Genomic DNA, 15,262 nt, shown 5'->3' on the forward strand with positions numbered 1-15,262 from the left:
GAGCTGCGCTTGGTGGAGACTTTGTTCCAGACCCTGATGAGTTCCCTGTAAAAGACAGGCAGCTCCCGGAGGGCGGTCCTGGCACCCCCCAAGTTCACAAACAGGAGCTGCGTGTCATAATTGAGGTCGCGCTGCTGGCGGAAGAAATACCTCGCCAGAGCACACCACCTAGGAGGGGGCTCGACGTAAAGGTATCTCTGCAGGGTCTGAAGACGGAAAGTCGCGAGCTGGGCACTGACGCACACCAACGACTGACCGCCCTCCTCAAGCGGGAGACTCAAGACCGCAGCAGAGACCCAGTGCTTCCTGTTGTTCCAGAAGAAGTCCACCAGCTTCTTCTGTATCTTGGCGACAAACGCAGGGGGAGGGGTCAAAGTGACCAGCCGGTACCACAGCATTGCGGCCACCAGCTGGTTTATGACTAGCGCTCGACCCCTGTAGGACAGCACTCGGAGCAGTCCTGTCCAGCGCCCCAGGCGAGCGGCGACCTTGGCCTCCAGCTCCTGCCAGTTCGCCGGCCAGGCTCCCTCGTCGGGGCTAAGGTAGACTCCCAGATAGAGGAGATGGGTCGTGCTCCAGGCAAAAGGCCTGAGCTCCTCCGGCAGGGAGTCCACCCGCCACTGACCCACCAGGAGTCCGGAACATTTCTCCCAGTTGATCCTGGCGGAGGACGCGGCCGAGTAAATCTCCTGGCACTCACGCATCCTCCGCAGGTCAGCGGGATCCTCTATCGCGAGGAGCACGTCATCGGCGTAAGCCGAGAGGACGACCTCCACGCCCGGCCCTTGCAGAGCCAGTCCCGTCAATCTCGTCCGCAAGAGGCGCAGGAAAGGCTCCACGCAAACGGCGTATAACTGGCCGGACATGGGGCATCCCTGGCGCACCCCTCTCCTAAAGCGAAGGGGCGCCGTCAAGGACCCGTTAACCTTAATCAGACACTCCGCGGCGGCGTACAAAAGTCGGATCCGGGCGACGAAATGCATCCCGAACCCGAAAGCGCGCAGAGTTCCGAGCAGATAGTCGTGATCCACCCTGTCGAACGCCTTCTCTTGGTCGAGGGATAGGAAGGCGACCGACAGACCAGCCTCCTGGGAACAATGGATGAGGTCCCGGACCAGATGGATGTTATCGTGGATTGTCCGGCCCGGGACCGTGTAGGACTGGTCGGGGTGGATCATGTGGTCCAGCACGGCACCAAGGCGAGCAGACATCGCCCTGGCGAAGATTTTGTAGTCCGTGCTGAGGAGGGAGACCGGGCGCCAGTTCTTAAGGAGGCGGAGATCGCCCTTCTTAGGCAGCAGGACGATGACTGCCCTGCGCCAAGAGAGGGGCATCTCCCCGGTCGCCAGACTTTCCCCCAGGACCCGCGCGTAGTCGCTCCCCAGGACGTCCCAGAACGCCCTGTGGAACTCCACGGTCAGCCCGTCCAGCCCCGGGGATTTTCCCCTCGAGAGCCGGGCGAGGGCACCGGTCAGCTCCGCCAGGCTTAGCGGAGCTTCCAGATTTTCGGCGCCCTCCGGGCTGACCTTCGGCAGGTCCTCCCACAAAACTCTACGCGCTTCCTCGCTGGACGGATCCGGAGAGAACAGAGCCCCGTAATATTCACGGGCCCTGTTGTTGACGCCCTCCGGATCCGAGATGAGAGAGCCGTCGTCGGCCAGCAGCGTCAAGAGCTGCTTACGGACACTCTGCCTTTTTTCCAGCGAGTAGAAGAAGGGGGAGCCGCGGTCCAGATCCCGCAGGAACCGGATCCGCGAACTCACGAACGCGCCTCGGGACCCGACGAGCTGCAGGTCCTTCAGCGCGGCCTTCTTCGCTTCGTACACCGTCCGCAGGGCCGGGTCCTGGACGATTTGACCGAGACGGGCTTCCAGGTCGAGCACCTCTTTTTCTAGGCGCCCGACTCTGGCCGCCCGCCTCTTGGTCGACCCCCTCGCGTACTCTTGACAGAAGACGCGGACGTGAGCCTTGCCCACGTCCCACCATAGCCTCAAGGAGGGGAAGCCCCCCTGCTTCCTTCTCCAGTCGGACCAGAATCGACGGAACGAGTCCTGGAACCGCACGTCCTCCAGCAGCCGGTTGTTAAAGTGCCAGTACGCGGACCCCGTCCTCGCGCGGAGCGAAGCGAGCTCCGCCCACACCAGGTGGTGGTCCGAACACGGCACCGGCCGCATGGAGGCCGCCGGGACGCAGGAAACGTACGCCCGAGACACGTAAAGGCGGTCGACTCTAGACCATCCAACTCCAGGCCTCACCCAAGTAAAGGCGCTGGAGTCGGGGTGGAGATTTCGCCAGACGTCCACCAAGTCGAAGGATCCGACCAGGTCCCTCAACTTCTCCATCGCCGTCATGCACTGCGGGGCACCGGAGCGGTCCCTCGCCTCGAGGGTGCAGTTAAAATCCCCCCCGAGGACAATGCAGTCGCCGACGTCGACGGAGCCGAGAAGAGCGGACACCTCTTCAAAGAAGCGCGTTTGCTGCGGGCCGGGCTGAGGGGCGTACACGTTCATGAGATGGAGCGGCACGTCCCCCAGGCGAACCGTTACGTGCAGCAAGCGGCCTGGCACGGGCTCCTCGACCCCCAAGATCTCCGGCTGAAAATGCGGACCCAGCAAGATGGCCACCCCACTAGAAATGGCGGTGAGGTGGCTCATGCGGACCTCTCCTTGCCATTCCAGGAGCCACGTGGCTTCGTCTCCCGGAACGGTGTGGGTTTCTTGCAGGAAGCACACCGCATATTTCCCCTCCCGCAGGAGCGAAAAATTGTCAAATCTACGGCGTGCCCCTCTGCCGCCGTTGATGTTGAGGCTGGCTATGGTTATCTTCATGGCAAAAGCATAGTGCAACCTCTACCTTAACCTATTGTGGGGGAGGGAGCGGAGTCTTTTGTTGAACTCCGCTCCCTCCGCAGCCCAGCGAGGAGTCCCTCGAGCTCGCGCAGCTCAAGGTGTTGCGCCTTTGTCAAGGGCCCGCCCGCGGCCAAGGTTTTGACGGCGGCGCGGACGGACCCCTTGATCAGCTCTGGCTCGGACCATTTTTCCAGGGCCAGTCGGGCTTGGTTGCAGCGACCCCGGCTCTGGGCCAAAAAGTCCCGGAGTTCCTTTGCAGGAATGAGGATGGTCTCGGCAGCGGCCGCGAGCAGATCCACCGCCTCGCTGGCGGTGGTCTCTAGGTCTTCACCCGCGTCTCCCACCGAGTCCCCGTCCTCCTCCGGGAGGTGGCCGCCAGCAGCCGGCCCATCGACCGCACAAGGTACGGCAAATGAACCGGCCGCTCCAACCGGCCCTGGCTCTGCCCCGATCCCACCCCCAGGATCATCGGCAGAGGAGTCCCCACTGGGCTCTTTTAAAAATGGTGCTGGGTCGGGAAATGACAGCAGAAGGGGTTCCCCCTCCGCCCCAGGAACCGGGGAACAAGGAGAGACCCGGCCATAGGAAATCCCCAGGCTCTCCAAGTGCTCCAGCTCCACAGCAAGAGACGAGGGTGGGTGTTCCTCCCCCTCCCCGCTGCCACCCCCCGGCCCAGCATCTACAGTGTCATAATAAGCATTAATTTGTGTTTCTGCCGGGTCGAGCGACTCCCGGGGGAAGTTGGGTATTGGCTGGGCGGGCTCAGGTTCGGCCTCTTCGGCCCCGCCCGCCTCAGTCCCCGGGACGCCCGACCCGGCGGCAATGCATTCCTCCGCGATCCCCACGCCCCCCACGACAGGCAGATCTTCCACGCCATCCCCGGGAGGCAGAGGCTGGGCAGCCTCGACTGTCTCACCCTCCCCGGGGACAGACTCCTCTCGCCTACAGCGCAGCTTGGGGGCGCTGGTTGGGGACGCGGGACACACGGCGGGCACCGACTCCTCCGCGGAGGGACGTTGTTCCCCCTCCGCCTCATCGGAGCCGTGCCTCCTTTTGTTCCTGGGGGCGCGCGGAGTCAGGGAGACCTCCATGTCTGCCGAGGCCTCCCGCTCCGCCCCCCCCTTTTCCTTTTCTTGCCCGCGCCCGGGCCCCTCTGTGGTGTTGTTCAAGGGCTCGGGCACGGGCTCGGGGCACCTCGCGCTCGCCGGTGACGGGGTTGGGCTGAGCGCGGTGGTCAAATTATCTGGCGCACTGAGGGGACCCGCCTCTTGATGTTTTGCCTTCTTCCGCGCCTTCTTTCTGGTCGGACGCTCTCCCTCCCCCCCGCCGGAGGCCCTGAAAACAAAGGCCTCCGACGATGCCCGCGCACCTCCGGCTCCTGGCACGCGGACGCAACTAGGGGGAGGGGTGGCGGCGGCGCCAGCCTTGGCCGCCTTCGGTGGTTTGGCGGCCTTGGAGACTGGGCAGTTCTTACGAACATGCCCCACCTCCCTGCAGGCATGGCACCGCACGCCGTCCGACGTCCAAAAGACGCGGTAGGCAGTCCCCTCGTGCACCACATTAAAGTTCCCCTCCGTCGTCTCCTCCCGCGCCAGCCGGACAAAGAGCTGGCGGCGGAAGGAGAACATGTGGCGCAGGCTGCTCTCCCTGAGGCCGAGCGGTATGGGGTTGATCTCCGACCTTACCTCCCCCAGTTGGTGTAGGTGAGGGAGGAGGAGCTCAGCGGGAACAAAGGGCGGGACGTTCGATATGATGACCCTCTGCGCGGTGGCTTCGAGAGGGTCCACCGGCAGGAACGTCCCGCCCACCGTGAGCCCCTTTTCGAGGGCCAGGGACACCGCCCGCTCCGACCCCAGGAAGAACACGGCCTTCCCAGACATCTTGGAGGCTGTGACAATGGCCGAGGGGCCGACTACCCCAGCCATCGCCCGCACGCACTCCTCAATGCTCATTGTGGGGTGAGTGTAGCTCTTGACCCCGTGTTTTTTAGTGATTAATCTGAAAGGTGGCAGGGCAGCGGGTGGCGCAGGAGGTGCCGTGGAAGCGGTTGCCACCTGCGCATATGTCCTCGCTGGCCCTGCCACCGGCGTGGATGGGGCCGCCATCACGGGGTCCCTTTAAGGGCTACACCCACCCCAAAGTCACAGGCCTTAATGGTCTTAATTGGCCTCGTTTGATTAGACTGAGCAGAGGAGCCCTTAATGAGGTACCTCTCCCCTAGTTGGCAATTGGGGAGGGGCCTTGCTCCCTCTGCTCAGTTGTCTCAATTGTTTGTTTTTTTTTTGTTTTTTTTAATCGATTTGGGAGGAAAAGGGCTCTCAGAGAGAGAGGGGAGAAACAGAGAGTAACGGAGAAAGAGAGAGGGGGGTGGGAAGGGGGGGGGAACTGCGAGGGCAGGTCTCCCCTCGCAGCTGTGGGTGGGTGCACACCCCAGATGGCAAAAAAACAACGCACAGTCTTTGGGGTGGTCTTCAGGTGGGGGGAGAAGATGTCTTCACCTGGGGCAGCTAGAGCCACCCAGGCACACACTCCTAACGATGTTCAATAGGTGATAAAATATTCTTCAGCCAGGTAGCTCCAGCTATCCCAGGCTAGGCAATGGGGGGGGGCGGAGGGGTGTTTCAATTGTGTGTGGGGCCGAGTTGTAAGCAAGGCCCCCACACACACTTCCACACACACACACCCCCCGCGATGTTCCGGCCCTCAAGTTATCTTCTTTCCTCCCCCCACCGATACAACAAAGTCTATTGGGGAATGCACCAAAACACACCCACCTGTCAAAGATGTGGAAATGACTCTCCCTCCTTCCACACTGGATGGTGTTTCCTCAGGTTGTTCTTTCCCCCTCTCTCCAACTCTCTGTAGTTGTAATAAATGATAATTGTTCAGCTCTCCTCCTCTCCCTCCGGATGTTGAATGGGTAGCAAGCTAGCCCTTTCCTCCTATTCCTGGGCTGGTCTCAGGGCTCTCAAGGCCTTCCAAAACAGGAGAAAAAGTTGATAGCTCCTTCTCTCACTGCTCACTCAGCCAACTGAGCAGGACACGCCTCCACTGCTCCACGATTGGTCCTTGTGCATGAATCCCAAAAGGTTAGTTTGCAGGTGCAGCAGGTAATCAGGACGGCGAATGGAATGTTGGCCTTCATTGTAAGAGGGATGGAGTACAAAAGCAGGGAGGTCTTGCTGCAAATGTATAAGGTATTGGTAAGGCCGCACCTGGAGTACTGCGTGCAGTTTTGGTCACCTTACTTAAGGAAGGATATACTAGCTTTGGAAGGGGTACAGAGACGATTCACTAGGCTGATTCCAGAAATGAGAGGGTTACCTTATGATGATAGATTGAGTAGACTGGGTCTTTACTCGTTGGAGTTCAGAAGGATGAGGGGTGATCTTAAAGAAACATTTAAAATCATGAAAGGGATAGACAAGATAGAGGCAGAGAGGTTGTTTCCACTGTTAAGGGAGACTAGAACGAGGGGGCACAGCCTCAAAATACGGAGGAGCCAATTTAAAACCGAGTTGAGAAGGAATTTCTTCTCCCAGAGGGTTGTGAATCTGTGGAATTCTCTGCCCAAGGAAGCAGTTGAGGCTAGCTCATTGAATGTTTTCAAGTCAAAGATAGATAGATTTTTAACCAATAAGGGAATTAAGGGTTACGGGGAGAGGGCGGGTAAGTGGAGCTGAGTCCACGACCAGATCAGCCATGTTCTTATTGAATGGCGGAGCAGGCTCGAGGGGTTAGATGGCCTACTCCTGTTACTAATTCTTATGTTCTTATGTTCTTAAGGATGATTGTTGTTAGACGGCAGACTGCAGCTGGGAGCGCATTACCCGCACTCCACCGATGCGGCCCACACCCAACTTGCACCCGTTGGCCAAATCGTGGCCGGGGTTTCCACGTACTCATCTCGCTCGTGTGCAAGCAGTGAGAGACACTTACCACGCACACAAAGCATCCTGGAACTCAGACATCACGGGCATCATACATCATGGGCTTCAGCTGTGTAAGAACATAAGAACATAAGAATTAGGAACAGGAGTAGGCCATCTAGCCCCTCGAGCCTGCTCTGCCATTCAATAAGATCATGGTTGATCTGGCCGTGGACTCAGCTCCACTTACCCGCCCTCTCCCCGTAACCCTTAATTCCCTTATTGGTTAAAAATCTATCTATCTGTGATTTGAATACATTCAATGAGCTAGCCTCAACTGCTTCCTTGGGCAGAGAATTCCACAGATTCACAATAGCTCTGGGAGAAGAAATTCCTTCTTAACTCGGTTTTAAATTGGCTCCCCCATATTTTGAGGCTGTGCCCCCTAGTTCTAGTCTCCCCGACCAGTGGAAACAACCTCTCTGCCTCTATCTTGTCTATCCCTTTCATGATTTTAAATGTTTCTATAAGATCACCCCTCATCCTTCTGAACTCCAACGAGTAAAGACCCAGTCTACTCAATCTATCATCATAAGGTAAACCCTCATCTCCGGAATCAGCCTTGTGAATCGTCTCTGTACCCCCTCCAAAGCCAGTATATCCTTCCTTAAGTAAGGTGACCAAAACTGCACGCAGTACTCCAGGTGCAGCCTTACAATACCCTATACAGTTGCAGCAGGACCTCCATGCTTTTGTACTCCATCCCTCTCGCAATGAAGGCCAACATTCCATTCGCCTTCCTGATTACCTGCTGCACCTGCAAACTAACTTTTTGGGATTCATGCACAAGGACCCCCAGGTCCCTCTGCATCTCAGCATATTGTAATTTCTCCCCATTCAAATAATATTCCCTTTTACTGTTTTTTTTCCCAAGGTGGATGACCTCACACTTTCCAACATTTTACTCCATCTGCCAAACCTTAGCCTATTCGCTTAACCTATCCAAATTTCTTTGCAGCCTCTCTGTGTCCTCTACACAACCCGCTTTCCCACTAATCTTTGTGTCATCTGCAATTTTTGTTACACTACACTCTGTCCCCTCTTCCAGGTCATCTATGTATATTGTAAACAGTTGTGGTCCCAGCTCCGATCCCTGTGGCACACCACTAACCATCGATTTCCAACCCTAAAAGGACCCATTTATCCCGACTCTCTGCTTTCTGTTCGGCAGCCAATTCTCTATCCATGCTAATACATTTCCTCTGACTCCGCATACCTCTATCTTCTGCAGTAAACTTTTATGTGGCACCTTATCGAATGCCTTTTGGAAATCTAAATACACCACATCCATCGGTACACCTCTATCCACCATGCTCGTTCTATCCTCAAAGAATTCCAGTAAATTAGTTAAACATGATTTCCCCTTCATGAATCCATGCTGCGTCTGCTTGATTGCACTATTCCTATCTAGATGTCCCGCTATTTCTTCCTTAATGATAGTTTCAAGCATTTTCCCCACTATAGATGTTAAACTAACCGGCCTATAGTTACCTGCCTTTTGTCTGCCCCCTTTTTTAAACAGAGGCGTTACATTAGCTGCTTTCCAATCCGCTGGTATCTCCCCAGAGTCCAGAGAATTTTGGTAGATTATAACGAATGCATCTGCTATAACTTCTGCCATCTCTTTTAATACCCTGGGATGCATTTCATCAGGACCAGGGGACTTGTCTACCTTCAGTCCCATTAGCCTGTCCAGCACTACCCACCTAGTGATAGTGATTGTCTCAAGGTCCTCCCTTTCCACATTCCTGTGGACGCAAATTTTGGCATGGTTTTTGTGTCTTCCACTATGAAGACGGAAGGAAAATAATTGTTTCAGGTCTCAGCCATTTCCACATTTCCCATTATTAAATCTCCCTTTTCATCTTCTAAGGAACCAACATTTACTTTAGTCACTCTTTTCCGTTTTATATATCTGTAAAAGCTTTTACTATCTGTTTTTATGTTTTGCACAAGTTTACCTTCGTAATCTATCTTCCCTTTCTTTATTGCTTTCTTAGTCATTCTTTGCTGTTGCTTAAAATTTTCCCAATCCTCTAGTTTCCCACTAACCTTGGCCACCTTATATGCATTGGTCTTTGATTTGATACTTTCCTTTATTTCCTTGGTTATCCACGGCTGGTTATCCCTTCTCTTGCCGCCCTTCTTTTTCACTGGAATATATTTTTGTTGCACACTCTGAAAGAGCTCCTTAAAAGTTCTCCACTGTTCCTCAATTGTGCCACCGTTTAGTCCTTGTTTTCAGTCTACTTTAGCCAACTCATCCTCATCCCACTGTAGTCCCCTTTGTTTAAGCATAGTACGCTCATTTCTGACACAACTTCCTCATCCTCAATCTGTATTACAAATTCAACCATATTGGTATCACTCATTCCAAGAGGATCTTTTACTAGGAGATCGTTTATTTTTCCTGTCTCATTACACAGGACCAGATCTAAGATGGCTTGCTCCCTTGTAGGTTCTGTTACATACTGTTCTAAGAAACAATCCCGTATGCATTCTATGAATTCCTCCTCCAGGCTACCCCGTGCGATTTGATTGACCAATCGATATGTAGGTTAAAATCCCCCATCACTACTGCCGTTCCTTTTTCACATGCCTCCATTATTCCCTTGATTATTGCCCGCCCCACCGTGAAGTTATTATTTGGGGGCCTATAAACTACGCCCACCAGTGACTTTTTCCCCTTATTATCTCTAATCTCCACCCACAATGATTCAACATTTTGTTCATTAGAGCCAATATCGTCTCTCACAACTGCCCTGATATCATCCTTTATTAACACAGCTACCCCACCTCCTTTCCCTTCTTGTCTATATTTCCGAATCGTCAGATACCCCTGAATATTTAATTCCCAGTCTTGGCCACCCTGCAACCATGTTTCTGTAATGGCCACCAAATCATATCCATTTGTAATGATTTGTGCCGTCAACTCATTTACTTTATTTCGAATGCTGCGTGCATTTAGGTCGAGTGTTTTAATCCTAGTTTTTAAACCATGATTTTTAGTTTTGACCCCTGCTGCAGCCCTTTTATATTCAGTGGCCCTTTTTGTTTTTTGCCTTGTGTTTCTCTGCCCTCCACTTTTAATCATCTCCTTTCTGTCTTTTGCTTTTGTCTCCTTTTTGTTTCCCTCTATCTCCCTGCATTGGTTCCCATCCCCCTGCCATATTCGTTTAACTCCTCCCCAACAGCACTAGCAAACACTCCCCCTAGAACATTGGTTCCGGTCCTGCCCAGGTGCAGACCGTCCGGTTTGTACTGGTCCCACCTCCCCCAGAACCTGTTCCAATGCCCCAGGAATTTGAATCCCTCCCTGCTGCACCACTGCTCAAGCCACGTATTCATCTGTGCTATCCTGCAATTCCTACTCTGACTAGCACGTGGCACTGGTAGCAATCCCGTGATTACTACTTTTGAGGTCCTACTTTTTAATTTAGCTCCTAGCTCCTTAAATTCGTCTCGTAGGACCTCATCCCTTTTTTTACCTATGTCGTTGGTACCAATGTGCTCCACAACAACTGGCTGTTCTCCCTCCATTTTTAAAATGTCCTGCACCCGCTCCAAGACATCCTTGACCATTGCACCAGGGAGGCAACATACCATCCTGGAGTCTCGGTTGCGGCCGCAGAAACGCCTATCTATTGCCCTTACAATTGAATCCCCTATCACTATCGCTCTCCCACTCTTTTTTCTGCCCTTTGATTTAGGTTTTGATCCCAGCCAATTGCTAGATGGATATTTCGAATTGCCCTGCCTTACGAAAATGCTATACCCATGGATTAATATTCAGAGTAGAAATGGAATAAGTCACAGACAGGAATGCTTTGGTGAAAAATCATTCTTATATTTCTTTAGTCTAACATGCACTGGCTAAAACGTGCACTACTAAACCAAAATCACTGCCTCTGTGGAGAATAAGATCCAGGTTACAAACAACATACATACAGTACAAAACTGAGGACCGGTAACATGCAGTAATTCCCTTGTTGCTATGGTGGATTCGAACTCCACCCCTACCAACTAATTACCTAGTTGCAGCCCCTTCGCCTTGCTAAAGCAAACAAATCTTCCTCCCCAGAATAGCCCCGAAAAGCTCCATTTCTGAGAAAACCCTGAGCCCTTACGCCTCATCCAGTTTGCCTGGGATATCTGTTTACCGGCTTGGGACACTCACGACCATGCTCACCACCACACACAGTCGGTCTCGATCGCTCAGCTGAGCTGTGGGAAGTCACTGCCTGGAGGCCGTACCCTGTGAGGGGAATGTGGTTCTCTGTCTCAGCGGATTCTTCTGCGGAACTGCGGCTTCCTCCTCTGGTACTTCTTCTTGTTACATCAAGAGTGAGAGGGAGAAGGGGCTAGTGAAATGGTGGAAAAGAGTCTATCTTTATAGGAGTCTTGCTACTCCTATTTTTCTCACCAATCTTTAAAACCTTTTGTTTCTAAGCACTTAGTCAGTGATGGGCCATCAGATCCAGGTGTAATGGACTAATGGCCCTGAGTCTGGGACATATCTCAGTCTTTGTGTTGGGAAAAAAAAACTGGCTCCTCTTTGGCTGGCCAGGCTAGTGGGTTCATTGTTCTGCTTCTCTTCTGAGATGGAGGTGACAATTGCTTTTGCATATGGCCCCCTTCCTTTAGCTAGGACTGGCAGGCGAACCCGTACATTCTGGATGACTGACAGTTCTTTTGTCACAGCCAACTGCCATGTGGTCTCTCTGCACAGGGAGATCCCATCACAGGAAAAAATACCCTCAGAAAAATCCTATACAGTCCACGAAATATTTTCGACTGAGTCCATTCTTTAAACAGAGAATTTGTGATCTCTTCAGCTGCCCCTATATTAAACTAAACTATTTTCTTTCAAAACTCTAATTCAAATACAACAGTTTAGCTAGTTTTAGTTGCAAACAATACTGAAGTGACTCTCTGTTTGCCTGGCTTTCTCTCTCTTTCTATTTTTGTCCATCAGCATCATGTGCTTTCTGAAGTAAACAACTAAATCATTTCTATTTAAAATGTTGTTGCAAATCTATTCAAGTCTGTTCAAGTCGGCCTATATTCTTTGGAGTTTCGAAGAATGAGAGGTGATCTTATTGAAACGTGTAAGGCTCTGAGGATGCTTGATAGGGTAGATACAGAGAGGATGTTTCCCCTCGTGGGGGAATCTAGAACGAGGGGGCATAGTTTCAGAATAATGGGTCGCCCATTTAAAATGGAGATAAGGAGAAATTTCTTCTCTCAGAGGGTTGTGAATCTTTGGAATTCTCTGCGCAGAGAGCTGTGGAGGCTGGGTCATTGAATAAATTTAAGACGGAGATAGACAAATTTTTGAACGATAAGGGAGTCGAGGGTTATGGGGAGTGGGCAGTGAAGTGGAGTTGAGGCCAAGATCAGATCAGCCATGACCTTATTGAATGGCGGAGCAGGCTTGAGGGACCAAGTGGCCTACTCCTGCTCCTATTTCTTATGTTCTTATGTAAGTCTATCAGTTTATATTAAGATCACTTTCAAAAGCACACAAACTGAAATATTGTTACCTATAGACACCAGTTAACTTTCCCACTGAATATAATAAATAATAGATTGTTTATAAATTGAACATAAATAAAAGCTGTCATTGTTCATGTGGATCTCTGCTTCTTTCCTTATTTCTGTCCCTCTTGCGGGGGGGAGAAACATAGAAACATAGAAACATAGAAATTAGGTGCAGGAGCAGGCCATTCAGCCCTTCGAGCCTGCACCGCCATTCAATAAGATCATGGCTGATCATTCAACCTCAGTACTCCTTTCCTGCTTTCTCTCCATACCCCTTGATCCTTTTGGCCATAAGGGCCATATCTAACTCCCTTTTGAATATATCTAACGCACTGGCCTCAACAACTCTCTGTGGTAGGGAATTCCACAGGTTAACCACTCTCTGAGTGAAGAAGTTTCTCCTTATCTCAGTCCTAAATGGCTTACCCCTTACTCTTAGGCTGTGACCCCTGGTTCTGGAACTCCCCAACATCGGGAACATTCTTCCTGCCTCTAACCTGTCCAATCCCGTCAGAATTTTATATGTTTCTATGAGATCCCCTCTCATTCTTCTAAACTTCAGTGGATACAAGCCCAGTTGATTCAGTCTCTCCTCATATGTCAGTCCTGCCATCCTGGGAATCAGTCTGGTGAACTTTCGCTGTACTCCCTCAATAGCAAGAATGTCCTTGCTCAGATTAGAAGACCAAAACTGAACACAATATTCCAGGTGTGGCCTCGCCAAGGATCTGTCCAACTGCAGCAAGACCTCCCTGCTCCTATACTCAATCCTCTAGCTATGAAGGCCAACATGCCATTTGCCTTCTTCACCACCTGCTGCACCTGCCAACCTTCAATGACTGATGTACCATGACACCCAGGTCTCTTTGCACCTCCCCTTTTCCTAATCTGTCACCATTCAGATAATATTCTGGGGCAGAGGGGGCAGCAATTCTTGGCCCCCCCAGAGCATGATTTCAACAAAATAAAAATGAGATGGTTCTACAGCTGGCAGGTGTTCCCCTCTGCCAAGTTATCACTCAGCTGTGAAGTTAGAGATTACCTCCTACAGCTTCAAAGTATTGGATGTGACTCGCTGTCAATAGAGTGCTACTGAATCATATTGCTTTGTGACCTTTCACCCTCGTGATGTCTTCCTGTCTGTCAACACCGACACCTTTTTAGTTGCAGTGGATGTTCGGAGCAGCAACCAGGCAGCAATGCAGGAGTACCTTGGGCTAGGGGGGCACTTGGCCACTCCACTTTGCTTCATTTAAACGCACCAGGCACTTCCAGCAGCCGGATCAGGGGCACCACGGGCAGGGCTGAATTAAGGCTGTAGTGGGCCTAAGGCTAATAGGAGGGAAGGGCCTATATATGTACTATTTATTGCATACAATTCATTAAATCATTAAACAAATATAATTGTATATTTATCCAAATTTAACAACTAACAAAAACAAAGCTATGTCCATTAAAAAACAGCATGCGATTCAAACAGAGAATGGCTTCTGCCTGGTTTTAAACTCTGATATCAAACAAAAAATTCTCTGAATACATATAAAAGGAGGGGATGGCAAAGTCTAAGCCTTGCAAAATTACATGAACTGAAAAATTTTAAATTTAGTAAGGCAGGCTAGAAAGTATTTTCGTGAATCAGTTCTTCCCAAAGCAAACAGTATTGAGATAACTATCTTGACAAAAATTACTTGACTTGAGAACACAGGTCAGAATAAGAATATAGGAAAAAGAGAGCAGCTATGGGTCACAAAGGCTTATCGAAGCTGCCTTCCCCTAAAAAACAAATGCATAATTCCGATATAGTCTTTCAGACTTAATTTGGAATATTCCTTTTTTACCCCTAGTAGTTTCCAGTAGAATATCTAGAGGTGCTATGTGGCGGGGTCAGGTTGGTGGAGGACCTTTGTTTTACGGATGTTTAGTGTGAGGCCCATGCATTTGTACGCCTCGGTGAAGATGTTGACGATGACTAAGTGGAGGAAGAGCATCCAGGAGGGCGCTGAACACCTTGAGTCTCGTCGCCGAGAGCATGATGAAAACAAGCACAGGCAGCGGAAGAAGTGTGCGGCAAACCAGACTCCCCACCCACCGTTTCCTTCAACCATGTCTGTCCCACCTGCGACAGAGACTGTAATTCCTGAATTGGACTGTACACTCACCTGAGAACTCACTTTTGGAGTGGAAGCAAGTCATCCTCAATTTTGAGGGACTGCCTATGATGATGATCTGGAGGTTTCTATGCGGGATATCTAGTGGTCTCTATGAGGACATACATACTCTACTAAATATTTTTGACATTTGACGTTGACATCTACATTTCCACTTTCAAAAGATAAATGAAAATTCTTCATCCTTTCTGAAGCATTCACAATTATCAACCTGATATTATTTATGCATTTATCCTAAGAACAGTATACATAACTATCCAGGTGAATTTCTTTTTGATTATTCACATATGTTTCAATATTGTCACAGAATTTTATACACACTTTGAACCATAAAGACACAATATTTTGCATGTCTGAAGATATAATTATGCAGTTATATGTGATATTGCTCAACCAACCTTGTGACAAGATTTAGCATTAATGATATAAAAATTAGGACCTAAAGTCGAGAGTCTAAAAAATATGAGGGCTCAAGGCTGCAGCCTTATTAGCCTATGGGTTAATCGGCTCTAGCCGTGGGGATCACGAAAGCGAAATCGGAGCAGGCGTTTTTAAAAGAAAGATTTGCATTTATAGAGCGCCTTTCACAACCACCGGACGTCTCAAAGTGCTTTACAGCCAATTAAGTACTTTGGGAGTGTAGTCACTGTCGTAATGTGGGAAACGTGGCAGCCAATTTGCGCACAAGCAAGCTCCCACAAAAAGCAACGTGATAATGACCAGATAATCTGTATTTTTGTTATGTTAATTGAGGGATAAATATTGATAACTCCCC

Source organism: Pristiophorus japonicus, chromosome 1 (genome assembly GCF_044704955.1).
Source record: "Pristiophorus japonicus isolate sPriJap1 chromosome 1, sPriJap1.hap1, whole genome shotgun sequence".
Classification (NCBI taxonomy): Eukaryota; Metazoa; Chordata; class Chondrichthyes; family Pristiophoridae; genus Pristiophorus; species Pristiophorus japonicus.